Consider the following 19,921-nt stretch of genomic DNA (forward strand, 5'->3'; position numbering starts at 1 on the left):
CCAGAGAAGAGCGCAATGATGGTGCCAACTTGGGCCAGTGAAGCAACGTCCTCCACAACTAGACTGAAGAACAAGACGGCAGCAACTTGTCTGTTCCCCTTCCCCCAATTCCCCAGCACTGTTCCCATTCCCCCAATTCCCCCAATAAAAAAATCTTAAAAAAAAAAATTGTGGTAAGAACACATAACATGAGATCTACTCTTGTAACAAAATGTTAAGTGTACAATACAGTCTTTCTAACTATAGGCATTATGTTGTATGGCAGGTCTCTAGAACTCATTCATCTCTCATAACTACAACTTGATGCCCATTGAACAAAAATTATCATTTCTCCCTTCCCCTAGCCCGTGGCAACCACCGACTCTTTGCTTCTATGAGTTTGGCTATTTAGATTCCTCATTATAAGTGGAATCATGCAGTACTTGTCCTTTTGTGACTGGCTTATTTCACTTAGCATAATGCCTTCAAGATTTACCCATGTTGTTGCATAGGGCAGGGTTTCCTTCTCCTTAAGGCTGAATAATATTGCAATGTATGTATGTACCACATTTTATTTATCTAGTAATCTGTCAATGGATATTCAAGTTATTTCCGTGTCTTGGCTATTGTGAACAATACCACAAAGAAGATGTAAGTATAGATACATCTTTAAGATCCTGATTTCAGTTCTTTTGTTTATATACCCAGAGTGGGATTGCTAGATCATATAGTAGTTCTATTTTTAACTTTTGGAAGAACCTCCATATGTTTTTCATAGCAGTTGCACCATTTTACATTCCCACCAACTATGTATAAGTATTCCAATTTCTCAACATCCTGGCCAACACTTGTTGTTTTTTTTATTGGGGAATTGGGGAGATGGGAACAGTGCTGCGGAATTGGGGGAAGGGGAACAGACAAGTTGCTGTTCTTTTGTTCTTCAGTGTAGTTGTGGAGGACATTGCTTCACTGGCCCAAGTTGGCACCATCATTGGCCCTCATATGTGGGATCCAAACCGGGGCCCTCTGGTGTCCCAAGCCAGTTCTTAACCATCGCGCCACTTGGCCGGCTCCAACACTTGTTATCTTTTGATTATAGCCATTCTAACAGATGTAAGGTGACATCTCACTATGGTTTAGATTTGTATTTTCCTGACAATTAATGATGTTGAGCACTTTTAGAGTTCCTCTCCCATACTCTATAAGTCTTCAAAGATCACCAAGAAAGATATCATCCATAACTTTTCTCGGTATAAATATGATTCATCTGGTCATAAGACGTGAACCTATTGAGTGAACTACATACTTTCCTCTGTTTCATCACTTGTATTGGGTTTAAAAACCTCTCTTTCTAAAGTTTTAATATGACCAGTTTAAAAACCATTATCTTTGACAAGGAGGATGGGGAAAAAAATGGTACCTGGGTAATTCTGATCTTTTTTTCCCCCATCAGGTGTTAACATAATATATGGCCCAAGCATTTTCTCCACATGAATCAGCATATGTGAATGGTATTCAAAGGATAAATCTTGGTGATATATCTTGTAATGGAAATCAGAAGACCTGAATTTTAATTCTACTTTCCTCCCTATGCTCACATTTGTTGTTATGATTTTTTGGTAGGTTACTTCCCCTCTATGGATAGTGTCAAATGAGTTGGGGCAAATAATGCCTAAGATCTTTTACAGATTCTGTGGTTCTAAGGGTCTATTAGAATATGAAACTTCTATAGTCATGGGTGCTCACTGCTTTTATGTTATCCATTGTCCCTACAGACATCTTAGGCTCCTTTTGTGTTCTTGCTATGTTTTCATTTAATATTGTCCATTTTTAGTTGTATTTTAGCCAATTCAGATCAGTGATTATAGATGATAATTGAATCATAGAATGTATAGTTGCATTTCTCACAACACGTTCACAGTGAGAAATAGCAACAAATTACAGTCATTTGCAAAGGTACCATTTGCAAATATACCAGTAACATCGAGTTAAAAATAAATACTCATCAATAAAAAATACTGATGTAAAGTATGGAAATATCTAATTATTCTACCTGTAGACATAGAGTTTTAGAATGCAAATGTTGCAGGTGAAAAACTTGTGTTCTAGGAGGTGGAGACCAACTTTTCCACTTTCCTCTGGTTTCCATAAGGAAAAACTTGCCCTATACTCTCCTGTTATCTGCCTGTCATATCACCCACTATCTCTGGTGACTTACCTGACTGGTGAATTTGGGAGCATGAACGGAGCATATGTGTGACTGAACCCCTTCATCCTTTTGTTCCTTTGGTTGCCATCCGACTAAAAGGAAGCACATGGTCCTGTCTGCTTCTTTGTTCCCTATGTTTTACAAGACCAGGTTTTCACATAACCATACCTGTGGTTGTACAGTATTGTCTGTGAATGGATGGGCAAATCTGACTAATTATTTGGTGCAATAGTAAGAAAGCCACATTCTCTAAATTAGCTTTATCAGTAGTAAAGTTGAGGTTTTGGTCTCCATGTGTGTAATTTCTCTATCTTTCAGTTGGGTCCAAACACAGGAAAAGAAAGGAGAAGTTATATTTTGGCCCCCTAAGACCCTGATAATCAGAAAGTAGAACTCCAACAAACCTAGAAAACACATGAAACATCCGTGGACTTTAATCATGCTCCACTGTGTATCTGGAAAGTCATTCCAAGAAATGTCTTGTCAGAGCATATAGGTTGTCTATTTTCCTGGCCAAGGCTTTGTGGATCTCCTGATGGAATACTCTTTCATTACGCCCATTAACAGACTGAAATGCCTACTGAGTAACTATTTGATACTTGACACTCCAGTAACGTTGGAAAACTCCCACCAGAAAGGCAATATACAAGATCTTGTTCTTATGAAAAACCTTGGACTTGTGCTTGATTATACTGGCGCCTTCCACAGAAGCTTGCAGTGTTTTTGAATAAGGCAAAAATATCTCCAAGGGTATATCAGCACTGTCATATTGAATGAGATGGTCTGGGTTGAAATATGAGGATCCCTACAGACTCTAATGGACTATTACTTCTAGACCTAATGGGCTGGTTGTCAAAGGGGATTTCTCCCTGTGTAGCAGAAATTCTTATCTCCTTATTGTTATTGTCTGTACTCTGAATTTGGGAGGAAACCATTCTATCCCTAACTTCCTAAAATGCAGTTAGGAGAAAGATCCTATAATCTGATTTCAGGGAAGAAAAACAACAACTCTGATGACTGCAGTAGAATGACTCCAGTACCCTTCAGAAGGGACAGGAAAAACCATGCTGAGTAAGATGCTGGCCTGTCTACTTGTGATTCTGTTATGTTAATCTATAAAGTATCCAATTTTAATGTCCTATTTTTCTGGCTGGAGAAACCCCTTAGCAAATACTTAGCAAATTAACAGTCTGTGTACCTTTGCCAGAGCTCCCAAATCAGCCCTTTCCCTTGAAGCAAAAAAAGGACCAAAAGTGGGAGAGAAGAAATGGCTATACTGTTAAACAACTGAAAAGAGTGGCTTTCCAATGGTGTTTTTTAGTACTTTATTGAGGAAAGGGAAAGAAATCAGAAATTGCAATGCCTTGCAAACTGTGCATCGGCCTAGGCTAGATTTTATTTAAACATGGACGAGAAATGTGTAATTTATAATCCTCCTTATTACTATGTGTTTTATTTTCCCTGATTTTCTTAGCAAAGTTTAATTTTGAAAAATTATATATATATTTTAAAACCTAAATCAGGGTCTAGTGAGTTCTTTCACACTGTAATAAACACTGAGAGAGGATAGATTCACTCCACAGGTACTTTTGAGTGCCTGCTTTATGTCAGGCACATACAAGGCACTAAAGTCTTCGTTATGAGCAAACAACAGATATGGTCCCTATCACTGTAGAACTTTCAAATATAGCAAGAAGAGCTAGTCATTAAATAATCACATACTAGCATTTATAAAGAAAAAGTACAGAGAAATCTGAGAGCACATATACTTGATTTTGTCTGAGTTGAACAATCAGCAAAGATGTACCTACAAGTGGGATTGTTTACATTGAAAGCTAAAGGATGAATAAATGTGAGGGAAGCAAATGGTAGGTGAAGCGAGGGAGCAAGAAAACATTCAAGGCAATGGGAACAACGTATGAAGAGGCCAAGAGTCATGAATTTCTGGATTTATAGAATAATCAAAAGAAAGGTAGTGTGGCTAAAAAGTAAAAACCAAGGAAGAGCCAAAAAGTGAGACCAAAATGGGAGATATATGGGACAGATCCTGCAGGGTTTATAAGCCATGTTAAAGATTTTGGATATTGGACTTTATTGTAAGGGCAATGGAGAGCTACTAAAATGTTTTAAGCAGTAATGGTGTGCGCGCACACGCGTGTGTGTGTGTGTGTGTGTGTGTGTGTGTGTGTGTGTGTGTGTGGTGGGGAAGGGAGAGTCAGATTTGTATTTTATATGGAGACCATTCTGTCCCTAGTGTGGAGACTAGTATACAAAGGGATTAACAGTCTGGGAACTACTAAAATCACCATGTGAGAAGTGATGGTGACTTGAGTTAGAGTGGAAATGAGAAATTGTGGAGATGGGAAAAGGTGGTCAAACCCAAGAGACTCTTACGAACTAAAATACAACAGGACTTGGTGCTAGATTGGATGTAGGATATGGGGTATTCCTCGTAGTCATTTTGACTTGGTTGACTGGATGGATGGCAGGATCATTTGCTGAAATACAAAATACTGGAATAGTGGCATTTATTTATTTTTGGCAGAAGAGAGATGAGTTCTATTTGAACACTTAGTTTGAGACACCTGTGGAATATCCAACTAGAGATAGTAAAGTGGCAGCTGGTTATATAGACCTGGCATAGAGAGAGGACTAGGCTAGAAGTACACATTTAGGAGTCACTGGCATATAGATTGTAATTCTGGCAACTGGAATGGATGAGGTGATCCTTGGAAAATGTATAGAGGGTGATGAGAAGGCAGCCTGGGACAAAAAAGTCTAGCTTTGCAGGGGAGGGTACAGGAGGACAACCCAAGCAGGGAGGACGAGGAGTGTCCAGACAGGGTCAGAGTGTGCTGTCCTGGAAGCCAGCGGACAATTGTTTCCAACAGGAGGGCCTGGGCAGGTAACGGAGAGGTCAAGGAGGATCAGGGCTGACAGGCGACCCGGGGACTTGACACCAAGAAGGTCATAGGGTGGCCTTGGCAACAAGCTGTTTTGGTGGGGTGATGGAGGCAGTGCCAGGTTGGAGTAGGTTGAGAGAGAGTGGAAGGTGAGATTATGGAAAGAGCCAGCGGAGGTGACTTTGGAGGCGCTGACGGAAAAGAGGAAGGGAGGGGAGAGAGATCAGCGCATGGAATGTGATTCTGAAGGAGGGCTTTTCCTTCTGTGCTTTCTTACGAGGGGGCATGTTGAAAATAGAAGAGAAAGACTAAGATGGAATGATGGCTGTTACAAGAAACCTGAGCAGGGAGGAGAGCTCGGGGTCCAGCTCACAGCAGGTGACTGGCCTCGAAAGGAGTAGGGTCCTCCTCCTATGTCATAACAGGAAAAAAAGAGGACGGGGTGGGTGGGACACAAATACATCGGCAGCCTCAGAGGCAGGAAGTTAGGGGGCTCCCGAGGGAGTGCTGGGGCCCTCTTGAGCAGTGAGTTCAGGAAGGCCCCTCCACACTTGCCAGGGAGAACCAAGCCGAGAGCCTTGGAGTTGGAACTCAGATTCCCCCTCTCCAGCCTGGTGGATGGCGACAGGTCTCCCCCTTCCTGTCCTCTGGTCACTTCTTCCCAAGTGGACGGAGAGATCTGGTCATGAGAGGGTTACTTGGACCTCACCAGCATCTGAGTGGCCTTGCCTTGTCTGTCCTGCCTCCAGGCCCCCTCCGAATCGTGGCCCTGGTTGTCACTGTGGGCCTCACCTGGATCGTAGTGAGCATCCTCCTGGGTGGGCCTGGCCATGGCTTTCCTCGCATCCAGCAACTCTTCATCAGTAAGTGTGGGACTCTTCCTTGCCTCGCCGTGGAGATCATCAGGGCGGCCAGCTGGGCCTGCGGGCTGAAGCTCAGGGTGGGGGTGGGCTTTCTGTGTCTCCATGGCAGGCCACGTCTAGCTGCCCTCAGTCTGTCTCCTGGCACCCAGCACAGCCTTTCCCCTACCACCCAGTGGATTCAGCCGGGAAAGCCAATCTCCACTGATTAGAATTCTGCGCCCAGTTGGAGTCGGTGGGGCCCAAGTGAGGGGCAGGGGGACATCTGCTAAACATTGAGGTTGATGTCCTGGTCGCTCCTTGCCGGCTTTCCACTGAGCTCTGAGATGGGGAGGGGACTCTACACCCATCACTGGTGACGGGTCACCTAGGTGCTGTTCCAGTTCCAGTTTATCCTTTTCCTGGAGCAGGGAGCTTTGCATCTGAATATCATTTAGACTTGAGCAGAAACATGCCAACGTCAGCTAAGACTCTACACCTTATTGGTGATTCTTCACCTAAGTACTTTTTTTTTAATTTCATGAATAAAAATTTCAGTATATACTTATATGTATTTATAAAATATATGTTTGTCTTTATAAAAGACTTAAAAAAACACACCTAAAAATAATCAATGCGCTTAATACTGTTAAATATACAATGAGTATTCGAATTTCACATTGTCTCATGAATGTAAAAAACATTTTATATAGTTTTTGTTTTTGTTTTTTGTTTTTGTTTTTGTTTTTAAATCAGGATCCAAATAAGGTCCACATATTGTGAGTGATTGTCTTTTAAATTTTTATTTTTAAAATTATCATACGCTAATGACGGTTTTACTTCTTCCTTTTCAATTTGGATGCCTTTTATTTCTTTTCCTTGTCTGACTGTTGTGTCTAGGAATTCTGATACTATGTCAAATAAGTGATGGAAGTGAACATCCTTGTCTTGTTCCTGATCTTAAGCGGGGATGGTTTTAGCTTTCCACCATTGAGTATGATGTTAGCTTTGGGTTTGTCATATATGGCCTTTATTATGTTGAGGTATGTTCCCTCTATTCCCACTTTGCTAAGAGTTTTTATCATAAATGGATTTTGTCAGACACTTTTTCTGCATCTATTGATAGGACCATATGATTTTTATCATGCATTTTGTTTATGTGGTGTATCATGTTAATTGATTTGTGGATATTGAACCAAACTTGTATCTCAAGAATAAAGCCCACTTGATCGTGGTGTATGACCTTTTGGATGTATTGCAGAATTCGGTTTGCTAATATTTTGTTGAGGGATTTTGCATCTATGTTCATCAGGGATATTGGCCTATAATTTTCTTTTTTTCATAATGTATTTGTCTGGTTTTGGAATCAGGGTCTTGGTAGCCTCATAAAATGAGCTTGAAAGCCTTTCTTCCTGTTGAATTTTTTGGAAAGTTTGAGAATGATAGGTGTTAATTCTTCTTGAATATTTGGTAAAATTCACCTATGAAGCCATCTGGTGAAGGACTTTTGTTGGGAGTTTTTTATTGTACTTTTTTTTTCATTCAAAGTACTGAAATACATTCCAGAATGGTACCTCCAGAAACATAGGTACAGTGTGATAGATTTTTTTCATAGATTCTACACTATTTGGTCATAATAGTGATAGCTCTCAACCTCAGCTGAACTTATCCAAGTGAGCAATAATTTTCATGAGTAAATGTTGATATGGAAGTGGTCTATTTCATCTAAATTATCAAATTTGTGGGCTAGTGCTGTTCATATTACTTTATTAACCTTTTAATGTTTATCAGATCAGTTGTGATCACCCATCTTTCATTTCCAATAATAGTAATTTCTGTTTTCTCTCTTTTTTTCTTGGTTAGCCTGGGGAGAGTTTTATCTATTTTATTAATTTTCAAAGGACCAGCTTTGGTTTCATTGGTTTTTCTCCTTTAATATCTATTTTCAGTTTCACTAATTTCTGTCTGATTTTCATTATTTGATTTCTTCTGCTTAATTAGTAATATATCAATTCAATGCTATAATTTTCCCTGTAAGCACTACTTTTGCTATATCCCACAAATTTTAATAAGTTGTATTTTCATTTTCATTTAGTTCCAAACAAGTTTTTTATTTCTGTTGAGATTTCATCTTACACCCATGTGCTATTTAGAAATGTGCTGTTTTATTTCCAAATACTTTGGGGTTTTCTAGTTATCTTTCTGTTTATTTCTGTTGTGGTCTAAAAGCACACATTGTATGATTTTTATTCTTTTAAATTTGTTAAGATGAGTTTTATGGCCTAGAATTTAGTCTGTCATGGTGAATATTCCATGTGAGCTTGAGAAAAATGTGTGTTCTGTTGTTGTTGGATGAAACATTCTATAAATGTTAATTAGATCTGGTTAATTAATGGTGCTATTAAGTTCAATTATATTCTTTTTTTATTAGTTTCAGGTGTACAAAACAATGTAATAGTCAGACATTTACACCCCTCACAAAGTGATAATCCCCCTCCCCCAATCTACTACTTCCCCTCTGACATCGTATATAGCTGTTACAATTCCACTGGGTTGTCGGAAAAGTCATGACACATTTTTGCAACGAAAAACAGAAAAAATATGTCATGACTTTCTGACAACCCAATATATATATGTGTGTGTATATATATATTGTACACACACACACACACACACAGATATATATATATATATATATATATATGTATATATATATATATTCACAGGATATATAAAATTATAGTTGACATTCATTATTATTCAGCTTTAGATGTACACTGCAGTGGTCAGGCATCTACACTGTCCATGAAGTGGTCTCCCTAATAAGACAAATGTTCTGCCTTCTAAATCTGTTAATTTCTGAGAGAGGGGTGTTGAAGTCTCTAACTATAATAGTGGATTGATCTATTTCTCCTTGCAGGTCTGGCAGTTTCTGCCTCATGTATTTTGATGCTCTGCTTTTAGTGCATATATACATTAAGGATTGTTGTGTCTTAGAGCACTGACCCCTGTATCATTATGCAATACCTCCTTTTATCCCCCAAATTTCCTTGCTTTGAAAATCAGCTGTCTGAAATTCATATACTAGTTACTCCAGCTTTCTTTTGATGGTATTAGCATGGTATATCATTCTCCATCCCTTTACCTTTCATATACATGTGTCTTTATATTTAAAGTAAGTTTCTTGTAGACAACATATAGTTAGGTCTTGGTTTTTAATAAACTGAGTCTCTTCTTTTAAATTAATTAATTTAAAGCATTTACATTTAAAGTCATTATTGATATAGTGGATTAATATCTACCTTATTTGCAACTGTTTTCTATTCATTGTCCTTGTTCTTTGTTTCTTGTTTTGTTTTCCACTCATTCTGCTTTCTTTCATTTTTTAATTATGCATTTTATATGATTCCATTTTCTTTGCCCCCTCTTAGCATATTAATTATGTATACTTCTTTAAAATTTTAAGTGGTTTCCCTAGAGTTTGCAATATACACTTACAACTAATCTAAGTCCACTTTCAAACAACACTATATTGCTTCACAGGTAACACAAGTACCTTATGATAAAAAATAATTTGAATTCATTTTTTCCATGACTTATAACATGGCTGTCATACATTTCACTTATTCATAAGCTATAATCACCCAATATATTTTTGATGCTATTGTTTATGATCTTTCCTGATAGGTTATTTAAGAACAATAAATATAAAGGATTTTATTTTACCTTCATTTATGCATTCTCAAACACTCTTCATTTCTTTATGGAGCTCCAAGTTTCTGACCTATATCATTTTCCTTCTCCATGAGGAACTTGTGTTAGCATTTCTTGGAGGACAGGTCTACTGATGACACACTCCCTTAATTTTTGTTTGTGTGAGAAAGTATTTCGCCTTCACCCTTAAAGGATAATTTCACTGGATTTAGAAATCTTAGGTTGGTGTGTTTTTTTTCTTTCGAAACTTTAAATATTTCACTCCATTCTCTTCTTGCATTCATGGTGTCTGACGAGAGTCTGTAATCCTTAACTTTGTTCTTCTAAAAGTTAGGTTTCTTTTTTCCTCCGGCTTCTTTTAGGATTTTCCCTTTGCTTTTGATTTTTCTGCAGTGTGAATATAACATGCTTAGGTGTAGATTTTTTTTGTTGTCATTTATCTTGATTGATGTTCACTGAGCTTCTTGGATCTATGTTTTGGTGTCTGTTAATTATTTTGGAATATTCTTAGCCATTATTACTTCAAGGATATGTATTATATTCTACGTATTATATTCCTTTGTTTCTTTTTTCTCCTCCTGGTATTCATTCCTGTTATATGTATGTTACATCTTTTATAATTGTCCCCACAGTTCTTGGACATTCTGTTCAGCTTTCGTTTCAGTCATTTTTCTCTTTGTCTTTTAGTTTGGGAAGTTTCTATTAACATATCTTCAAGCTCACTATTTTTTCCCTTCAGCTTTGTTCAGACTACTCTTGAGGCCATCAAAGACATTTTTTATTTCTATATATTTTTTTTAATTTGTAACATTTCCTTTTGGCAGTTTCTTAGAATTTCCATATCTCTGCTTATATTACCCATCTATTCTTGCATGTTGTTCACTTTTTTCATTAGAGCTCATTCTCTTTGATGAACTGTTTGTTAATGTCTCTTCACCATTTTCTAATTGAATTAAAATGTTTATTTATTTATTTATTTTTATTGGGGAATTGGGGGAGAGAACAGCGTTGGGGAATCGGGGAAGGGGAACAGATAAGTTGCTGTCGTTTTGTTCTTCAGTCTAGTTGTGGAGGATGTCGCTTCACTGGCCCATGTTGGTATTATCATTGCGCTCTTCCTGGGTGAAGGCATACCAGTTGCTGGCCACTGGATGGCTGGCTCTTGGCAGCTCACATTCGCTGCCAGCTGCTCACGGTAGTTTACAGCAGCCCACTGCAGCTCCACTGCAGCCTACGCCGTTGCGGCAACTAATGGCAGCCCAGCTTCAGGTCGAGCAGTTGTTCACCATCTTAGCTGTAGAGGGCGCAGTGTCACTGGCCTGCATGTGGGATCCGAATAATGTACAGGTCGCAAATTAACACATGAAAAGAGGTTCAATATTATTAGCCATTATTAAAATCACAATAAAATATCACAAACGTAATAGAATTAGTAAAAAAAATTAATGATAATACCAGATGCTGGTGAGGATACACATAAATTGGATATCTAACTGGTGGTAATACCAAATGATAAGGCTGCTATGAATAGCATTGTTGCAGTTTCTTATAAAACTAAATATGCAATAGCCGCCAAGCATTTATACCCCTGAAAATTTATTCAGAGAAATAAAGACTTATGAATATTAACAGCAGCTTTACTAATAATAGAAACATATTGACAATGATGCAAATGTTATTCCACAGGTGAATCGTTGAGCAGACTATTACAGCCATACCATAGAATACTATTCAGAAATGAAAAAGATGGACTATTGATATATGCAAAAAGTTGATGAACTTAAAGGGTATTACACTTAATGGGGAAAAAAAAGCCAGCCCCCAAAAGTTACACACTATATGGTTCCATTTGTATCACATTCTAAAAATGACAAAACTATAGAAATGAAGAACAGGTTAGTGTTTACCAGGCCACAGGGATGGAGGTGGGGTGTGGTAGGAGTGAATGAGAATACAAAGAGGTAGCACAAGGGTGTCCCTTTATGGTGACAGAACAACTCTGTATCTTGATTTTGGTGATGATTACACAAAACTATACATGGGATAAAATTGCATAGAACGGAGAGAGGATTTTATGGACTATTTTTGTAGCTTCCTGTTTAAAAGTTTTTAAAAAAGATATTACAGATAAGTCTAAAATCCCCTTTGGTCACTACCCCTGATTTCATTACTTCTCCCCACCCCAGAAGTCACTACTGCTGTGAGTTTAGTATGTATCTTTCCATAGTTGTTTTTTTGTTCCCATGAATATATATATATATATTCAATTATAGTTGATATGCAATATCATACAACATCAGCTTCAGGTATACAGTGCAGTGATTAAGCCTCTACACTGTTCATGAAGTGGTCTCCCTAATAAGACATGTGACCATCTGACACCCTACAAAATATTTACAGCATTATTGGTTATATTCCCCGAACTATCTTTCATATCCCTGTGGCAATATTGTAGTTACCTATTTATGCTATCTAATCCCTTCACCTTCTCCCTCATCCCCACCCCCCTCCCAACTAACAACCATCAGTTTTTTCTCTATGTCTCTGAGACCATTTCTGTTTACTTTGCTCTTTCATTCAGTTTTTTAGATTCAACATATAAGTGAGATCATGTGGTATTTGTCTCTCTTTGACTGACTGACTTACTTCACTTAACATAATGTTCTCTAGGTCCATCCATATTGTTGCAAATGGTAAGATTTCATTCTTCTTTATAGCTGAGTAATATTCCATTGTATAAAGGTACCACAGTTTCTTAATCCAGTAGTCTATCAATGGGCATTTCAGTTGTTTCCAAGTCTGGGTTATTGTAAACAGTGCTGCAATAAACATAGGGGTGCATATATTCTTTCGAATTAGCGTCTTGGGTTTCTCTGGATAGATACCCAAGAGTGGAATTGCTGGGTCATAAGGTAGTTCCATTTCCAGTTTTTTGAGATACCTCCATACTGATTTCCATAATGGCTGCAACAATCTGCAGTCCCACCCACAGTGCACCAGGATTTTCTTTTCTCCACAACCTTGCCAGCACTTGTTGTTTGATGATTTATTGATGATAGTCATTCTGCAAAAAAAATGAACATGGACCACCTACTTACGCCATATATGAGAAAAAATTCAAAATGGATTAAAGACTTAAATGTAAGACCTGAAACCATAAAACTCCTAGAAGAAAACATAGGGAATAGATTTGCAGACATTACCCTCAGTAATATTTTTACTGATATATCCCCTTGGGTAAGGGAAATAAAAGAAAAAATAAACATATGGGACTACATCAAACTTAAAAGTTTTTTCACAGCAAAGAAAATCATCAATAAAACAAAAAGGCAGCCTACTGAATGGGAGAAGATATTTGCCAACGATATATCTGATAAGGGGTTAATATTGAAAATTTATAAAACACTTATTGAACTCAACACCAAAAAAACAAACAACCCAATTAAAAAATGGGCAGAGGATATGAAGAGACATTTCTCTAAAGAGGACATACAGGGGCATCCCAGTCAGGACCCCCTCTCGTTTCGAGAGCTGTAACTTTCTGCTCAATTAAAACTATCCTCTGCTACAAACTTTACCTCTCTGGTCCATGTCTCCATTCTTCGGCTTCACGAGACTATGATCCCAGCACAAGAAATATCCTACATCACTATCACTGTCACCATGACTTATATAATTATTGGGATAGCACTGAGGTCAATGATGAGAGAGGCTGGTTGATGTCAACTGGCTGAACCATTTGGTCTACTTTATTGTAGAGTGTCTATTCTGTGGCAGACATCTTCAGGTGGGTAACAAATTATAAAAGATTCTCATATGTTATGCCCACTCCCGTACGTACACCCACATGCCCCTCCCCCAGACCTCTTTGCTCTTCATCTTGCAATATTTTTGCTTCCGTGTCCTCCACTAGCTACCCACTTTTTCCAAAGTGTGTATCTTGGTACACCACTCAAACCTCTGCCCACCTGGAGGGCTTTTTCTCCCTTGTATCTGTACATAGGAGCAGCCCTTTGTTGTAGCCACATAAGAAGTGAGCCATTTGGGCCTAAACTTGATATTTTTACTTTTCCCAGCTCATCATAAGAAATCCCCTACATGGCTACAGGTGTGAGTTGATGGAGAGGTTATCAGTAAAAGATTTGTGGATGACATGGTGGCCTTGCTCACATAGTTGTATAGCTCAATTGTGTTAGATCTTAGATGAACAACTTCCATTTAATGAGGGATTACTGTTGATCTACCTGAATTTATATCTTGGCTGATCTGACAGGCCCTCACTCAGGATGAGCAATGTTGGCCACATGGTTTCATCGTGTCCTGGATTAGTTGCTCTATCTCTACTGGGTCCAATAACACACTAAGAGCTATTTTTTCAAAGCAATATAGTTCTGATACAGAAAGCATGGCCTTGTTCTAACACATCAGAGATGTATCCCATGATTTTATTAGAATGTGCCATTAATTCTACATGAGGTTTTTCCCGCTGTAATAGACACTTCTAATACCATAGGAGATGCCAGGTTGTATGGCTCAAATAGAAGGGCCTTTCAAACTCTGGGCACCATTCAAAGCTGGCAGCCCTTTGTGTCATCTGGTACATAGATACATAGATCAGAATGTTATTCCCAAGGGTGGCATATGATGCCTCAAGAAGCTGAAGAGGCATATCAGCCATTGATTGTGCTTCTTTCTACATGATGAGGGGTGTCTTTTACTTTGAGGCTATGTCTTGGTATGCCCCAAAAGCCACTTGACTTCTAAAAGCATCACTGAAATGACAGGCCCTTGAATCTTCGTTGATTTTTCACTCTCACCCTGTGGTGTGCCTCCAATATATGTATTTGCTACGTCTTGTTCATCTGGCCAATTATATGATGTCATCAATATAGCAAACTAATGCAATATTCTACAAAATGTCCAGATGTACCAGTCCTTTCAGACTATTGGCAGAAGGTAAAATGGACAAAACCCCAGGAAGACAATTATATACATGTATAACCTAGCCCCCGGGCTGTGTACATGAGGCTGTGTTAGCCAGCTTGAGCAAAATATCTGACATAAACAAAAAGGGGCTCCATAATAAATCTCACAAAGCTCAGTGAGGAAAAATAACCTCACAGCTTGATTTGATTTGATCACACATTCCTGCCTGGGCAGATCACAGTGGCAGTGAGGCCTCCGGGTTATAACTTACCTAGAAAACAATTTATCTTTGCCTTAAGCAAGCCCTGTCCATTGTTTTTGTGCTTCTAGGTTAGCATCTTTGAAATGTCAGAGTAATCCTCTTTTTTTCAGACCTCTGGGAGGCATAGCTACTCTCAGGGAAGCAGGTAATCATGTTAAATAAATTATAATCCAATCATAGGGATTTTCCTCCCATCTTCATGTAATCTTCCTAATATTTCCTCAATTCCAAATGTATAAAAGGAACTGCAGAACTGTAATTCTCAGGAGCATTTTATCACTCTGTTTTAGATCTTGCTTCCAGGCGTGTCCTCTGCTTGGCTCAAATAAACTCTAATAAACTCTTACAAAAGTTTTCTAAAGGTTTGGACATTCTTACGTAGATACTCATCTACTACTGAATGGAATTCACAGTAATCCACTGATTCTCCAGAACTTTCTTCAGGAACCTGGCCTTTGTATGTGCCAGGTTGATGGTTTAAGGGAAATATAATGGAAGAATGAAAAAATTTTAAAAGATTTTTATTGGGGAATTGGGGGGATGGGAACAGCACTGGGGAATTGGGGGAAGGGGAACAGACAAGTTGCTGTCGTTTTGTTCTTCAGTCTAGTTGTGGAGGATATTGCTTCACTGGCCCAAGTTGGCACCATCGTTGCGCTCTTCCCGGGCGAGGCAGATCAGTCGCCGGCTTCTGGACGGCTGCTCACTACGGCTGCTGGCCGCTCACGCTGGCTGCTGGCTACACACGGTAGCCCATGGCAGCCCACTGCCACAGGGGCTGCACCCTACACCATCGCCGGCGACTCACGGCAGCCCAGCTCCAGGTTGAGCTGTTGTTCAGCATCTTAGCTGTAGAGGGCAGTGTCACTGGCCCTCATATGTGGGATCTGAACCGGGGCCCTCTGGCGTCCCAAGCCAGTTCTTAACCATCGCGCCACTCGGCTGGCCCAATAATGAAAATTTTAATGGTGGCACTTATGTTTTTCATTTCTTTCAAAGATGTAATATTTGATTTCTATCATGGCCATTTGAGGGCTAGTTTTAGAAAATTCCCATTGGTCATCTCCATGATGATATTCTTATCTCATCCTATAAGCTAAGAAAATTGTATTAGGGTTCTACAAACAAACAAACAAAAAAAGAGGACATACAGATGGCCAAAAAGCATATGAAAAAATGTTCAACTTCACTAATCATTAGAGAAATGCAAATAAAAACCACATGATTGTTTTGTTTAATCTTTATGTTCCTATATTGGAGCAAGGTTTCTGACCAGTATAGAGTGATGTATTTACTAAACAGAGACCTGTACAGAAATTACATACTATCCATCTAGAAAGGTTTTCATTACATTTTGCCTATTGATGGAATCATTTCATTTATAAAGTTTTATACATAAAAAAACTTTGGATTTGACCGGACTGTCCATTAATCCAACTCTGAAAAACGGGCATTTAATTTTAGCTACTATATTTTACAGCATGAAAAAGCTTAGGCATTATTTAGCTTCTCAAAATGTTATTCTATGCATGATGGCATTTAGCAAAGCAGAGTCCATCATCTCACCCAGATTCACACAGTCGGGTCTCATTTGAGAACTATATGCTAAATAGCTGGTACTTAGAGGCAAAAGTACTCCTCACCTGAGTTTCTTACCACCAATACGGACTTCTTACTCTGAGAGCGTGTCTTCTTGGCCACATTTTACAGTGCCAATGAAGACATGCCAGCGATTGCCCCATGTGTAACTCGGCATTAGAGCACCAGGTCTCTCTGATGGTGGTGGCAGGCACTATTATTATATCCAGGTAAATAAGGGCCCATTTTTTTAAAATGCCAATTTGAAATACAAATTAAGGGTACAATATACTCAGAACTGAGTTTTGAGAAATCTGGTATCCTGAATGATTTGAGAATTTTCCAGACACTGATGGCAAATTGTACCCATGATCTTTCCTAGCTATGGAGACATTAATACATTGATTCAAATCCCTTTACTCAATCCACATAGCCCTGAGGTCATCCTGCAAAGTGCGTGTCAAAAAATACAGAGTTAGGGTGACAAAGTTTGACAATATGTTATACAAGTCAAACCTGTTCTGAGAGAAAAGCACCAAATCCTTTGTACACATTTAGTCTTATTGTAACAAAGCAACTTGTACACTTTTAACGTTTAAAACTGATCATCTTTCCTTTCCAGTGAAACAAAAAGAAAATTTAAAAATAAAGAGGAACAAAATTACAATAGAGGGTATCAATTCTGAGTAAGATCTTAGGGCTTCTGCTGCTTCTCCCATCGAGTGGCAGGGCTCAAGTCATCATTAGGATAAAATTTTACTTTAAAAGTGTCATCTTAAACTGCAAGGATGTCCGTTAAACATCACAATTAAACATGCCAAAGGAGAAGCCATGTTGTCAAAATGCCCACTTAACCCACCCAAACATCTCAAACCCACCCTTTGCTGACCTTCTATAACCCCATTTTTTTTCTTTTTTTAAACAAGGGAAAGTAGACATGTTGGTAAATGCGAACTGTCTGTGTTCACATAGAGACACAGTGTAATCTCTGAGCCCAGTATACAGAGAAAGGAGAAAAAAAAAGCTAGAATTCTATGCACTACTACACAGGGGCCTAGCACCCTCCAGCTTCCAGCAGAGCTAGGGGAGCAGAAGGCTTTTGTTGTTGTTTTGTTTTGTTTTCACCCACAGAGCATGCAGGTGTTGATTCCATAAAGTTTTGTTGGGACAGGAATGGATATAAATGAATTTGGAATATAAATGGGCAGAGATTCTTTTCCCATTAGTGTTCTGCTCAAGGTGTTCTCCCACGCCATCCCCCCAAATAAAGGGAGAACCACGGTGTAAAGGAGAGAAGAGACCTCAGAAACAGGGCAACTGAGCCCAAGAGGGGGAAAAAAAGACTGCAACTTGCTCCCAGATACTGGAGAAATTTTTGAAAGAAGGTTGGAATCCATCAGTGTTGCAATAGTCATCTTATCCTTCATCTTCCTCTCCTTCCTCCCCCTCATCATCTTCATCTTCTTCAACTTCATCCCTCACCCCTTCTTCATCGTTATCTTCAGATCCTTCTTCATCATCTTCTTCTTCTTCTCCTTCCCCTTCATCATCCATGTCAGGAACCAAGTAGCACTGTAATGGATTTGGCCAAATATCATCTTTGATGAGGTCTCCTAACTCATGTGCACCTGCCTGAGAATGGTGGGCAAACCAGGTAAACAAGCTCTCAGGTCCCTCCCTCCTGCTGTCTTCCTGCAGGCTTTATTCTGCGTTTCACTTGAACATTTCATCACATCCTTTCCAGATTTCCATTTGACTTCAGTGGACTTTGAAGATGGATCACCACCCTCATTCAGATGAAATTATTTGGAGAGAACTTTACTTTCATAGTAAAGATTTTCATGAAAAATTAAAAAAAATTTCTGTAACCTAATTTCATGTCTTCAAATTCTGTCACTTCAACTCTTGTCAAGTAATGCATTGCCTCTTCAGCCTCTTCCCCCAGCAGTACAGACACTTGTGGATGGTTGACACGTTACCCCAAAATTTGGAATTTGGGGCGATTGGTTCTGACCTCGTCTGAAAAAAATGGTTGGCAGAGTTTCTTATATTTCTGTTCTATTTTCCAAATCTCCTCACTGCCTTGTTCATTAAGTCTGTTTCATTTTGTACTTCATCAATATGTTCAATTGCTTCTTGCTGTTCTTTTTCTAAGGTCTCGTTGACCTCGTTGTGGTTGAAGTTGACCTCCTTTTTACTGACTTCGGCCGCTAGCGCAGATCTAGTGCTGCTCCACTTTGGGGGTGGGGGTGGAAATAGGGAGAGAAGGGAACCGAAGAGGGTGGGCAGCGGCTTCCCCTTATGCCTCACACACGTGCGGGCCATAGCTCAGCCCCTCGGCCTCCTTACAGCGCCCGCTGGCTTTCCCTCCCGCTGGCTCGCGCAGAGGGAGGGACTGGGGCAGCGTGCCCGCCCTGCCTGGGCTCCTGCTTGTGGAGGAGGGACCCCTGGACTCCCTCACTCAGGCTCCGCGCTCTAGCTTAGTGTTCATTCTCCCGGAGCTGCCGCCTCCTCCCCCATAATTGCTTTTTTTTTTTTAATTTATGCACACCTATGTGTATTCATAAAAATGCATGTAAGTATATAGGATTATTTTTGTGAGCTTCTTTCTACATAAGTGTAATCATATGGTGTGTGTCATTCTGTAACTTCCTTTTGTCACTCAATGTTATATTCTGAAGATATAGTCATATTCACACATAGAGCTTTAATTAATTTGTTGTGACTGCTCTATTGCATTCCACTGACTATGCCATTTTAAAATTAAATGTATCGAGATAACATTGGTTAATGACATTATATAAAACTTAGGTGTACAACATTATAACTTGATATCATATAGTCTATTTGCACTCCCCACCGAAAGTCTAGTTTCCTTCCTGCTACCATTTGTTTGACTCCCTTTACCAATTCACCCTCCCCACCCGTTTCTCCTCTGGTAACCATCATTCTGTTGTCAGTATACATGACTTGTTTGTTTTATTGGTTTGTTTGTTACTTTTTTGTTTTATATTCCACATATGAGTGAAATTATACTTTTTTTGTCCTTTGCCATGTGACTTATTTTCCTTAGCATGATACCCTCAAGATCCATCCATATTGTCTCCAATTGCAAGATTTCATCTTTTTTTGGCTGAGTAGTATTCCATTATCTATCTGTCTATCTATCTATCTATCTATCTATCTATCTATCTATCTATCGATCGATCGATCAATCGATCTACCTAGCTATCATCTTTCTATATTATATTTTCCTTATCCACTCATCCATTGATGAACACTTAGATTGCTTCCATATCTCGGCTATTTTAAATAATGCTGCAATGAATATAGGGGTACATGTATGTTTATGAATTAGTGTTTTCATATTTTTCAGATAAATACCCAGAAGAGGAATTGCTGGGTCATAAAGTGGTTCTAGTTTTATTTTTTTGAGGAACCTCCATACTGTTTTCCATTGTGGCTGCACCAATTCACATTCCCACCAACTATGTACGAGGGTTCCTTCTTC

The 19,921-nt window shown here is 39.0% G+C and overlaps 1 protein-coding gene and 1 pseudogene across 1 annotated transcript in view; one reads left to right on the top strand and one right to left on the bottom strand.

The window, feature by feature from the left end:
* SPRY3 (sprouty RTK signaling antagonist 3) overlaps positions 1 to 19,921 on the top strand; it is an 86,359-nt gene that overhangs the window by 29,839 nt on the left and 36,599 nt on the right. The gene's annotated exons all lie outside the window — the stretch shown is intronic.
* Positions 17,713 to 18,735, bottom strand: LOC109373612 (protein SET-like; annotated as a pseudogene).

Source organism: Hipposideros armiger, unplaced genomic scaffold, assembly GCF_001890085.2.
Source record: "Hipposideros armiger isolate ML-2016 unplaced genomic scaffold, ASM189008v1 scaffold_738, whole genome shotgun sequence".
Taxonomy (NCBI): Eukaryota; Metazoa; Chordata; class Mammalia; order Chiroptera; family Hipposideridae; genus Hipposideros; species Hipposideros armiger.